Source organism: Cryptotermes secundus, unplaced genomic scaffold, assembly GCF_002891405.2.
Source record: "Cryptotermes secundus unplaced genomic scaffold, Csec_1.0 scaffold928, whole genome shotgun sequence".
Lineage (NCBI taxonomy): Eukaryota > Metazoa > Arthropoda > Insecta > Blattodea > Kalotermitidae > Cryptotermes > Cryptotermes secundus.
In genome coordinates this window covers 358540-371034 of record NW_019738362.1, presented here as the reverse complement: position 1 = coordinate 371034, position 12495 = coordinate 358540, and the positions used below count along the sequence as shown (strand labels likewise).

At 44.6% G+C, this 12495-nt stretch overlaps 1 protein-coding gene across 1 annotated transcript in view; it reads left to right on the top strand.

Annotated features, from left to right (window-relative positions):
• Positions 1 to 12495, top strand: part of LOC111870929 (glycine receptor subunit alpha-3) — an 89064-nt gene that overhangs the window by 31444 nt on the left and 45125 nt on the right. The window contains exon 2 of the mRNA XM_023863571.2: positions 1122 to 1226. The gene's annotated coding sequence lies outside the window, so the exon portion shown is untranslated. The remainder of the gene's footprint in view (positions 1 to 1121; positions 1227 to 12495) is intronic.

The following is a 12495-nucleotide window of genomic DNA, read 5'->3' as shown; positions in this document are numbered from 1 at the left end:
CATAAAAGGCAGACTAGCTTAGCGGCTATTAGATTCTCAAAAAGGAACCTGCCCCATAAAATTAGCTGGCTGAGACTAACAGGCCTGTAGTCTTGTCATCGACCTAACACAAGCAACTCAGATTATTTCGGAATGTCGAAAATTGGCGTACCGAATGGTTACAGACGTTACAAATTATATTGCGAATTTCAGATTGGAAGTACGAACCAGATTATACCCATCCGAGGCATGAGTTTCTTCTGAATAATATATAACATTTCAGTTCCTACCTCACAGGGAACACTGCTTCTGACCAACCGGTTAATACTGATTAGGGAAACAGTCGCTGTTTACTGTGAGAACCGTACGGAACATACAGATACACTGTGTGGGCAGAATATATAGGAATTCAGTCCGTACCTCACAGGAAACACATTACGTCTCCGCTACAGAGCCCAACCGGTTAATGCTGTTTAGGGAAACAGTCGCTGTTTTTTGTGAGAACCATACGGAACATACAGATACACTGTGTGGGTAGAATATATAGCAATTCAGTCCGTACCTCACGGGAAACACAGTACGTCTCCGTTACAAAGCCCAACCGGTTAATGTTGTTTAGGGAAACAGCCGCTGTTTATTGTGAGAACTATACGGAACACACGTATACACTGTGTGGCAGGATGCAGAATTCTTTTTTAAATATTAAAGTAAATGGTATATGGTATATATATATAACTACCAATGGTGCAAGATTAGAGTCGCTCTGCAACGCCACTGATAATGCGCTGGGCAGCTCAGTCAGTGCCGTGACCAGGCTATTGGCTGGACGACCGTAGAATAAGGAGTTTGTGTCTCGCTAGGGCGGAAATTTTTTATCACCGCCCCCAGATCGGTTCGGAGGCCCGCCAATTGGTACCGGGCAGTGGGGGGCGAGCAAGAACGCTGACCACTCGCTTGTGTCCAGGGTCAAAGGTTAAAAAAGACTGGAGCTCTACTGACACGAGTAGGTTGTAGTATCCGTCCTTTACCTTTGAAATGCTGTAAATACTGTATAATAGTCCTTTTTTTAAAATAATTATTTGTATAAGTGTAAATGATCGAAGTCATATGATCGTTGAAATTCAGTATTATTTGCCACGCAGAGTGAAGGAACTCGAGTCCCAGGAGATATGAAGACACTTCCCTCCACAGACGAAGCTGGAAGTGTCGGTGCAGATGTAGGACAATGGAGCGATTTTGCATTGGAGGTGCTGGCATGTGTTTACAGAGTCATATATCTTATTGAGACAATAAGGTAGGTCTCTAGCAATGGGGACGCCCTGCGGCCGAATGTGGCCCCAGTGAGCTCCTTAGCTAAGGAGGGATGCTTTCACCCACGGAAAGAGCACACTGGTTCACGATGGAGAGAGCCTACCACACTCAGCGTGAATATGAGGGCGCATCTCTCTCTTTTTGCGCGGGGTGAATAAAATGAACGCACAATTCGGACGTCTTGTTCAGGTTCAAAACTACCGAACCAATTTCGGTGAAATCTAATACTTGAAGTGCATTCAGAACGTGGTCTGGTTCATATCTGTCCGGTATACGTGTAGAGCAGGCATGTCAAACTCAACTTGTACAGAGGGTCACCTCAGCCCTATAAATAATAGTCCAGGGCCGCACTTCAAAATAAAAATATACATTAGATTTTGATAGAAGGAAATTTAATTCTATGTACTATTTAGGAATAATTTCAATATAATTACCTAAAGTCACATATCTTACAGTTTTAAAAAGCAAGAGAATGCTTTTTTTTTTGGACAAGTATCAAACAACTTTTCAATATGTAAAAAGAGAGATTACACAAGAAATTATGTTAGAAATAGCAAAACATTGAATTTCCTGCAGCCTGCTAATTTATGCCTGCGTGAGACTTCTTGTCTTCTGGTCTGTTGGAAAATTGTCTTTACAAAAAATATTTCTACTAAAATTTTAATATTGATTTTAATATCAATTAGCTCTAAAAGTTGAGGGGCCGCACTTTGTGCCTATGGGGGCCGCATGTTTGACACGGCTGGTGTAGAGCCTAGCAGAACACGCACTGCGTCTCAATTGCTTAATGCTCCTTTGAGAAACAGACGCTGCTTATTGTGAGAATGGTTCGACGTACATAAATACACTGTGTGGGCAGACTGCAAGGTTTCCATTTAACGTTAAAGCCATTCAGGACGCATAGTAACGGCTGTTCCTTGGAGGCTTCGAGTAAGTTAAATTGGATCAACTCGAAGTGCCATCCGAGAAGCTTGTGTGTAGCAGTAATAGAGTAGATTCTTATTCCACAGGTGTTTGGTTCGAACCTCGCCGGGAAACAAGCTATTCTGACTAACCATTTTCGCGATTGTCCTCGGTTATTCCAGGCAAGATTCGTACCTCAATTGGCCACGGTCACTTCCTTCGAACTCCTGTCCAACTCGTCTATCAGTCATCCCACCGTTGACACTATGTACTGTAGCAATTGGCAGCGTCGTGCAATAACCAACAGTGATGGTTATGACAATAACAGTAATATACGCTAATGGAGTCGGTATAGCGACGGACTACGGGCTGGACGGCCCCGGTTCGTTTCCCGGCACTGCAAGGTTTTCTCTTATTCACAGTCTACGCCGGCTTTGGGGCCCACCTACCATCCTCTCCCATTAGTACCGAGGGCTCTGTCCCCGGGGGTAAAGCGGCAGGGGCGTGAAACTGACCATTCACCTGCATCTAGTGTCGATGTCAACAATGGTGTAGCTATACCTCCACTTTGCCATATGTTTATCAGGTACCGACGGCCGACCTCGTTGGCTGAACGGGGCTGATAGCACGCACCAGTACCGGTAGGGTATGGCGACAGTAGAAATTAAAGGGGGACGCACAATGGACTAATAACTGGTCTAAGTGCATGGGGAAACCCACCCCCTATAATAATAATAATAATAATAATAATAATAATAATAATAATAATAATAAATGCCATATGTTTTCATGACATATTGCTTAATTAACTAAGCACAGGGACAACTTCACCGTTTTTACACATATGGTATTAGATCGCGTAGGGTTACGAAAGACTCGCCAGCTGAGTGTTTTGCTTACCGTAGCTGAATTGGGTCTTCAATAAGGACAGATCGGAGGGTTCCACGGCGGTGACTATAAAGATTAACATGATGAGTTTCGGGACAAAGGCGATGTAATGCGATAGTATTCCACCGATGTTTCGGAGGAACGTATTGTCTCCATCTTCAGGGTCGAAGAGGAATCCAAGCAAGAAAGCGGCTGATTGGGTTACCTACCGACCCTGAAAATTACGCAATACGTCTTTCGAAACGTCGGTGAACTTCTACCGGACTACAGGGCATCACGTCACGTAAGGATGCTTAACCGTGGAAGAAGCATAGTGGGTGGATGCTCGCTCTGAAAGTGTGTTAGAAGCATCGGACACTGAGCACTGCCGGATGTTCAGTGTACAATACAGACTCTCAATTGTTGACCTTGATTTCCATATGGCATAGCCCGGGGGAGAGAAAAACAGTGAAAAGGCATATTTTATGCCTGACCGTGCAAGAATGGGACTTCACAAGTAAGTGAGTTTACATTAACAATTTCGTGTCGTCTGGAGGTGCCGTGCGTCTTCGTGCGTCACACACAATTGCCAACTAAGCATAAACGAGTTACATTAACCCTTTAAAGCACAGTGGTAACTATATGTATCACTTGAAGAAAGCAGTCTTCTGGGATTTGGCACCGTGTATAAGTGGTGTTAACCGACGTTTCGGAGGAACGTATCGCCTCCATCTTCAGGATAGAAGAAAAAGTATAAGAAATCTGCAAGCGACAAGACCGTGAGAACGGTAAAAGCAGACTGTATCTGTGTATCTGTGTCTCTCATGCGATATTCGAGTTAAGCAGCGTTTGTTTCCCCAAACAGGATTAACCGGCTCGTGTGTTTTATATGGTAGAAACTGAATTTCTAATTAAATTTAAATGAACATCAAGCTTCAAGGAATTTAAGGTGTCGCATCTATCAAAACCAGATTTCAAGAAATCTGCCTCGGGCTTCTCACTGATCATGTAGTATAGGCTGAAAGCCATCATTGCCTTACTGACCCTGTGGAGCACAGCCCTGCTTCAGAAGCTTGTGCTGTCTTAGTTAGGGGAGAAGGCCACCGCGTTTTGTGGAACCCGAAGTTTCATTTCCGTTAGGTTCGAGGTTCTCACATCGGTGGCTGTGAACATTTCTGTGTTCTGGGGCTGTCTGCTTGCCTTACAATTCGATTCTGAAGATGGGTAAGGTTAGGTAAAGTTATCCCTGAAACAGACCATGGAGGCCCATAGGGTTGTGAGACGTCGAGGCTCCCACATTATCTAGACAGTCGACTCACAGATGGCGGTGAGTTTGTCAATCTTACGTTCCGGCAGCCTTTTGCCCCTTCCCCCGGTACTCATTTCGGTTAGAGGCTGAATCTACCCCAGAACCATAGTGCGGCTGGAAGGATTAGGTGAATTGAAAAATCCAATGACATCATCGGGAATGGAACTCGCGACCTTCCAACTTGTGGCAAAATGGTTCCGCCAACTACGCTACCGCGTGCCCCAGTGAAGATGGGTGCCGTATGGTGTATCCCACTAAGATCCCACCATTGGACCCTATCCTGAGTGATATGAGCCCGGCCGGCCCATATGCGCTTCAAGTCAGTTCCCCGAGTGGACTTGTGCTGAAAGACAGAAACGTGAGACACGCTGTCCTTATGCATGTCTAGAGTAGAGTACTCAACAGTGCTGAGAACAAGAGGTCGGCCGAAAGGAGCATTTTGTATGAGGTGCAGCTGGGCTAAATTTTGATTCTTTGAGCTCCAGAATATACGAGTACTCATGGCAACTATACATACGCCTTCATAGCGTAGTGCTTAGTTAAACACGGGACAATTTTACCTTTTACCATGACTGAATAATGTTTATCGACGTCTGGCATGAAAGATACTGCGTTTGTAGTCACAAGACGGATCATGGGTGCTGAAACCAACTTCCTTCCTTCCTTTGCAATTATTGAATTGTGCAACGAACTTGTTTCTTTATCACAATTTCGGCAAGAGCTTTGGGGAAATTGTGTGCCGTACAGTAGAACTACAACACCAATTGCTGTCATCTTTTTCCTCAAAGAGAACAAAAGGTCCACGTGTTTGCTGCCATCTGTCCTTGGCAGTGAAGTTACTTCTACCCTCACTTTGACTTTCGTTTAGATGAGCGGGGAACAGCTTTAGAAGATGCGCATAATTGTGTCTAATGTGTAATGACTTGAGTTGACTGGTATCAGGACCAAGATTTGAACTACGTAATATGTTCCTTGTGAATCCTGGATTCTTGCGTACATTGCGTGACGTGCTGTGCCATGTACGTTCTGTAAACCTAAATACAGCATTGTGATATCTGAGTATATGTTTGTGGGTATTCAAGAATTTGTATGACTGAGTCATTAGGTATTTCTGAGAGGTTTTTTTAATGCTAGTGGGGTGGGATTAAGTCCCTTGTACTGCGGCCACTTCTGGCCTATTGTACCAGCCCCAGATGATAGGTGAGGGTGATTGTGGAGCAATTGGTGGAATGAAGATTGGCAGGGGAAACCGAAGTACTCGGAGAAAACCTGCCCCAGCGCCACTTTGTCCACACAAATCCCACTTGACCAGACCCAGGATCGAACCCGGGCCGCCGTGGTGGAAAGCCAGCGACTAACTGCTTGAGCAATGGCGCGATCTTTTTCTTAGAGGTTGGTCACGGTCAGTGTAATTCGTTGTCCTTCCGGATGAGGTCAGTTGACCTAATCCTTCCAGCCGCACTGTGACCCTGGGGTCGACTCAGCCTCTAACAGAAATGAGTACCAGGAATATTCCTGGGGGCTAACGTGCGGCCTGTGCGTTAGGCTGACAAACTCACCGCCATCTTTGAGCCGATTGTGTAGAAAGTGTAGGAGCCTTGACGTCTCACAGCCCTACGGGCCTCCACGGCATGTTATAAGAATAGCTTTGCTTGAACCCGTGCAGACAGCAAGTGTACGCCCACGCACGGTAACTGCTGCGGAATGGTCGAGTTGTTCCTGTTGGCAACTAAGTGCCGTGCCATGGAGGTGTACAGAGGAGTGGACGTGTAGTTGCGAGCAGTTCTGACTTACTTGAAGCATGATCTTCAAGTGCGCAATATATATAAATTGAGTTTCAACCTCAAAGGAAGCACATCGTCCCCATAGCAACGACCAACCGGTTAATGCTGTTTAGCGAAATAATCGCTGTTTACTGTGAGAACCATACGGAACATACAGATACACCGTGTGGGCAGAATATATAGCAATTCAGTCCGTACCTCACAGGAAACACATTACGTCTCCGCTACAGAGCCCAACCGGTTAATGCTGTTTAGGGAAACAGTCGCTGTTTACTGTGAGAACCATACGGAACATACAGATACACTGTGTGGGCAGAATATATAGCAATTCAGTCCGTACCTCACAGGAAACACATTGCATCTCCGCTACAAAGCCCAACCGGTTAGTGCTGTTTAGGGAAACAGTCGCTGTTTATTGTGAGAATGATATGAAACACACGAACAAATTGTGTGGTCAGAATGCGAGGTCTTTGTGTTAAAGGAGGTGGTGCTTATACTTACCTCACCGCTATAAATGTTCAAGTTATATTCTTGCCCTATTTAATGTCCTGCTCAAATTTCGTATTATATTACGTAATGAAATTTTCCCGGAATGGGACGCGTCCGAATTCGGAGTGACAGACTACCTGACGTAATAAAAACATACGACAAGATCGCAACATGATGAGAACATGAGACGGGTTGACTGGATATGCGTACTCTTATAGTTACGTAATGTTGCCTGATATATGAAACAGTAGGTCTGTATAATCACGCATAACGAGAAATAAAAAAAATTGCATTTTATGTAATTTGAAACACGAGCCCTTACGCACGCGCAGAGACACGAATTTAAAGTGTCTGTTCACGATATACGCAAGACTATTATTATTTTATTGCTAGTGGGGTGGGACTAAGTCCATTGTACTGCGGCCACTTCTGGCCTATTGTACAGCCCCAGATGATAGGTGAGGGTGATTGTGGAGCAGTTGGTGGAATGAAGACTGGCAGGGGAAACCGAAGTACTCGGAGAAAACCTGCCCCAGCGCCACTTTGTCCACGACCAATCCCACTTGACCAGACCTGGGATCGAACCCGGGCCGCCGCGGTTGGAAGCCAGCGACTAACCGCTTGAGCTATGGCGCGGTCTGGGCAAGACTAAGTGAGACTTTAGAATGCTGCATAAGGAGGTTGCTTATGATCTGCACAGGACACACGAAGTGTAGGATGCGCTGGGCTTCTGGCCAGGATGGGGCACACAAGAACTGTGTATACAATTTTGGCGGGGAACTTTTTGGGAAACGTGGGATTGGAAGACCGTAACAAAGATGAGACGAATATTAAGGAAGTAGAGTTTGGGGATATGGAGTGGATGGAACTGGCCTAGGATCGTTTGCAGTAAGGGGATTTCGTATCAGCGGTGCTGAACCTTGAAGCTCTGTTGTCGGATTGGAGTAACAGTCATTCAGACTGTGATGAATGAATATGGCATCCAAGATATAACAACCTCACTCTGTCAATCGTGCATGTTAGTGCAAATGGCGTCAGGCGGTCGGGCCGCTGCTTCCATATTTATCCTCAATGACTCGTGACACAAATAGACCGCTCCCCCCTTAATCAGAAGATCGGTGCTACTGTGCATTTTACCTTTCATTTGTTTTTGTTTTATGGCAAGATGAAAAGTGAGCTCCACACGAAAAGGGTTAAAGGGTTATTTATAATTTGAGGACTGACAGACTGTATAGGATTCTGTTATATAACGACATATAGTCCATTGAAAGTCAACCGACGTTTTGGCAGAACATATCGCCTCCATCTTCAGGGTGCAATAAGTCGAGCAAAATACCAACGTGAACGCATGTGGCAAGAAGGCCCAGACAGAACACTGAAGTTATAGCTCCATTTCTCTGTTCATCTTCCGGATGTAGTGCTTAATTAATTAAGCAAAGGTACGACTTTATCTTTCACCATTTTCCTCGGGGTTATGACGGTCAGGAATTGAAATTAATAGGTCTCCCCAAACGGGTGCCGAGGTGAAGAATGCGTGGATCTGTACCTCCAGTTCCTGTACTGCTTGCTTCCTCCGCTTGCGGTTCCCGCGAAGCGCCGGGCAAGTGTGTACTAGGCTGTACGGAGTCAGAGCCCAGAAGGTAATTCTCTTCATGAACACAGTTCAGATGCTAATCGAAGTGCTTAGCTTAGAGAAAGATAATATTTGTATGCGTCCTTTCCGAGAACGTGTGGGGTGAACACATGTTCGTGTGTGTCGGTCCGCATGACGTAACTGGGAAGTTCTGAATAAATTTGAACGAAACGTGGCATCAAATGTTTAGAGTAAAAGTTGACTAACGAATTCGATTTCGATATTCATCTGTGAAATGCAGCTCAGGTCGAACTCGATCGACTGTATTTAAAATAACTCATCGTAAAAAAAGTAAACTGAACTATAGATGCAGTTGCAACATAAGCAACTTCTTTTGCAACACATTTCAGTTTACTGAATAATAACAACATATAAGAACAATTAATTTGATGAGTTTGCAGTGTCACTGGTCCCTGCAAATTCCGTCAGTAATTTTGTTTCTATGGGTTTAAGCATTTTGGTGACGAGCAAATTCTGGTTCAGCAATAGAGACTGAGGAAACCCGATTTTTATATTAGTTACTATGTAAGATTATTCGATAATAAAAATCAAGAGCGGAAAATTGGAAGAAAGAAATGTTATCTGCCTTGGATGATGGTTAGAGTCACGAAGTTGCTTCAGTTTACTACCTCGAGATCTCGTTCTGCTTGCGATAACGCGCCAGTACGCGCAACAAATGCAAACCGAAATATGTAAACAGCAAAACGCGTGTCCTCCAATGTGGAATAGGCCACTCTTGTTTGTTTCTGCTGTTGAACTTGGGAGAAAGTAGCAGTCAAATTCTTGTGTCGATTGTATTATGTAGGTTAAACGCACTTTAGGATTTCAAGATCGGTGTTCATTAATGACTCTCGATGGACAAGCAGGGCGGTTCGTGAAATTAGAAGTTCACTGGGTACAGAAATCTTGTCACGCCTTTTCTGTTTAACTTCAGCTTGAAGTTAATTGCGCCTAAACACAAAATTTGGGGTAAGATCTCATTTAAAGGAAATGATAGGTGACTTGACTTGCTTGGCAAATCTTCACAGAATTGTATAAGGAGTGTGAGATGAGTGGGGCATGTAGTACGCAGGGGTTATACTTGGAATTCTATGTTCTTTTTCAACATTTTGTGCAGAAGTTAAGACTTTGACGTTTTGAAGACTGCAGTCCAATATGACTATCCAAATATTATTTAAAATTGAGTTTACACCTCACAGATAACTCGGTCTCTCCACCACAAGTGGAGTTAACCAGTTGGTTAATGCTCCTTAGGGAAACAACCCCAGATTACCACATGTTACAGCAAGTGGTACATGTGGTAAGCGCCATGACGCAGATGGGTAGCGACATTGTAGCCTTTTGCTACACCGTGTGTATGTGTTTTCACACACTGAACGTCACAGACCGGCAACCTACTTCTGTTAATCGCATTCGGGTAGTCAAGGGGTTACATGAAGGGTTCGTAATTCTTTTCCGCGCTACTGGTGAGTTTGCATAAACTTGCGGGGTAAACGTACCCAGTTTTGGGAGCGCCTTTCTTACCCGAAACGACTCTATAAGGTCCCAAAGAAATTAGATGGAACTCAACCACCTGTTCTGAATTTGGCTATCTTTACTAGTGTCACAGTAAGATTTATTTTGATTGGTTCTTCGTGTGGTTTATTTAAGGACTCTTTTGCTATAGCTTCGAATGACAGGGCGATAAATGATGAATCGAACGAGATCTGAAAGGAAGTGTTCAGAATTTGCCTCGAGGGACCTCAGGGTAGACTGTGTTCCGGTTAATATTCGAGCATAACATCTCCAGAATACATTTGTTTTGCTTCAAGGGTTGCACATGCTAACCACAGTTACACTTTCTTAAGATTCTGAACTCGAACCGTGGTACTCAGAGCACGCAGGCTTTCGGAAGAAGAGAATTTCAGAAAAATAAGTTGAATATCATATTCTTGTCCAGGAAGATTCACTTTTATATGGCGTCAGGGACCGGTTCATGCCCCCAGAGGTGGAATTTTCTCTTCGGTGAGTGAAATTAAACTTCCTCAGACTTGTTAGCGCTGTCGTTGAACAGCCACACCAGTTAGGGGCAATGGCCCCTTCATCAGGAGACCCGGTTATTACAATCATGACACCATCATCAGTTCTTACGAGAGAGCGACTGTTCTCGTTCTGCCCGCACGCCGGTCGTGTCTTGTGATCGCTGTCGACGTGTTGAAAAGACAAAACAACTACGGATTTTCGTTATTTTATGTACCATCTGCTTCAGCGTTGCAGGACATCTGCGTTCTGCGCACACAGACATAGAGTGTGCGTGTTTCATATGATTCCCACAACAAACAACTGTTTCTTCCATAACGGCCTTAAGTGACTGGTCTTTGTAATGGAAATGCAGTGTTTTCTATGAGGAAGGAATTGCATATTTATATAGGCCTATTGTTTAGATAAGCCTCAGGCCCTAAAGAACTAAGAGACATTAGCCGGTACATTAAAAAAGCGAATGGTCTGTTATGTCAGAAGGGTCCATTTTGTGTTTCATCATTGTTAATTTGCGTTAGTTCTTTATTTATTGTGGGCTCTCGTGAATACGATAATGAACCCTTGGCTTTTGTTAAGGACATGTGAATTTCTTCACCACGTGAGCAACTATTGCCGCCTCAACAAGGAATCATCGAGCGGGTTGGCTCAGCGGTAACGCTCTAGAATCAGAATGATCTCAGTTCGAACCCCGTTCAGGACACCAGCTATCGTGACTGAATTTTTTCGTGGTATTCCTCAGTCCATGCAGACAAATTCCGGAAGAGTACTTAGATTAACCACTACCACTTCCTTCCCAATTCTTTCAAATTCTTCATTCATCAATCGTTCTGCCATTCTAGATAGTAGTGTAACTGTCAAAATAATGAGGATGCGATTAATCCAGTTATTCCTTATTAGAGGATCCACACAGCAAGGTTTTCATCATCGTCGCTTCTGGTTTCTGAGTAGCGGTAACTTAGAGTGTCTTTTAATGATAATTATCCACAATTATTCAGTTTATCTACTCCATTGTAGTGACTAGTCTAGGGGCGGCACTACCTACTTTTCGATTTCCGGCAGCGAGGGAAATTTTTCTCTTATCCACGGCGCCCAGGCCGACTGTCGGTTGCATCCGGCGTCCTATCGAATGGGTACCGTTGTCGGTTTCCTCCAGCCGGCCACTCATGTTCATGTAGCGTCGAGGTTAAGAGTGAGTAGAAATATACCTACATTCCCCCCATACGTTCTCATAACCTGGTGCTTATTGAAGGACGCGTGCAATTGTTTCATCACCTTCACCTTTCACCCTTTGAGGTCCCTGCCCACTTTAGATTTACTGTAAGCTACAAACATAACCTTTATACATTCGGTCGACCCATCTCAAGGCCGCAATCTATAAAAAAACATCCGTGTGACGGTCAGGGTTCGAGTCGGTGACTTCGTATTCGAGCGGCCCCTTCGACAGAACATCGACTTCGCCGTTTATATATTTATTTCGTTGTTCTGTCTGATTCTCGCGCGAGCGAAATGTGGATCAGAAAGACTGGAGAGGACGCAGATCTCATCTGTTGTCCCGAATACCGACATTCTCGGCGGTTTACTGGCAGGTTCTGAATCCTGACCTCACCGCACGTCGGTTGCTTCCTGTTCTGAATCCTGACCACATCGCATGTCGGTTGCTTCCTGTTCTGAATCCTGACCTCATCGCACGTCGGTTGCTTCCTATTCTGAATCCTAACGTCACCGCACGTAGGTTGCTTCCTGTTCTGAATCCTGACCTCATCGCACGTCGGTTGCTTCCTATTCTGAATCCTAACGTCACCGCACGTAGGTTGCTTCCTGTTCTGAATCCTGACCTCATCGCACGTCGGTTGCTTCCTATACTGAATCCTAGCCTCACCGCACGTCGATTGCTTCCTGTTCTGAATCCTGACCTCACCGTACGTCGGTTGCTTCCTGTTCTGAAAGGAGCTGAGACGGGACTTCCGCAGTTCCATGCGCTTTTTGCGCAGTTTACATAACATGACAATAGCAAACTCTTAACATTCTCGCGATAAGTGGCAACACAACCGGGGTTCGACGATGGTGCTTCTATAACAGAGTTTCCGCTTCATCAACCTGTTTGGTATGTTTAGTCAGCTTTTTGTACGTTTGACGACAACTTTCTCTATTCTTGCTCGGTTAATGAGCTACAGTTAACATACCCCGAAGCCAGACTTTCA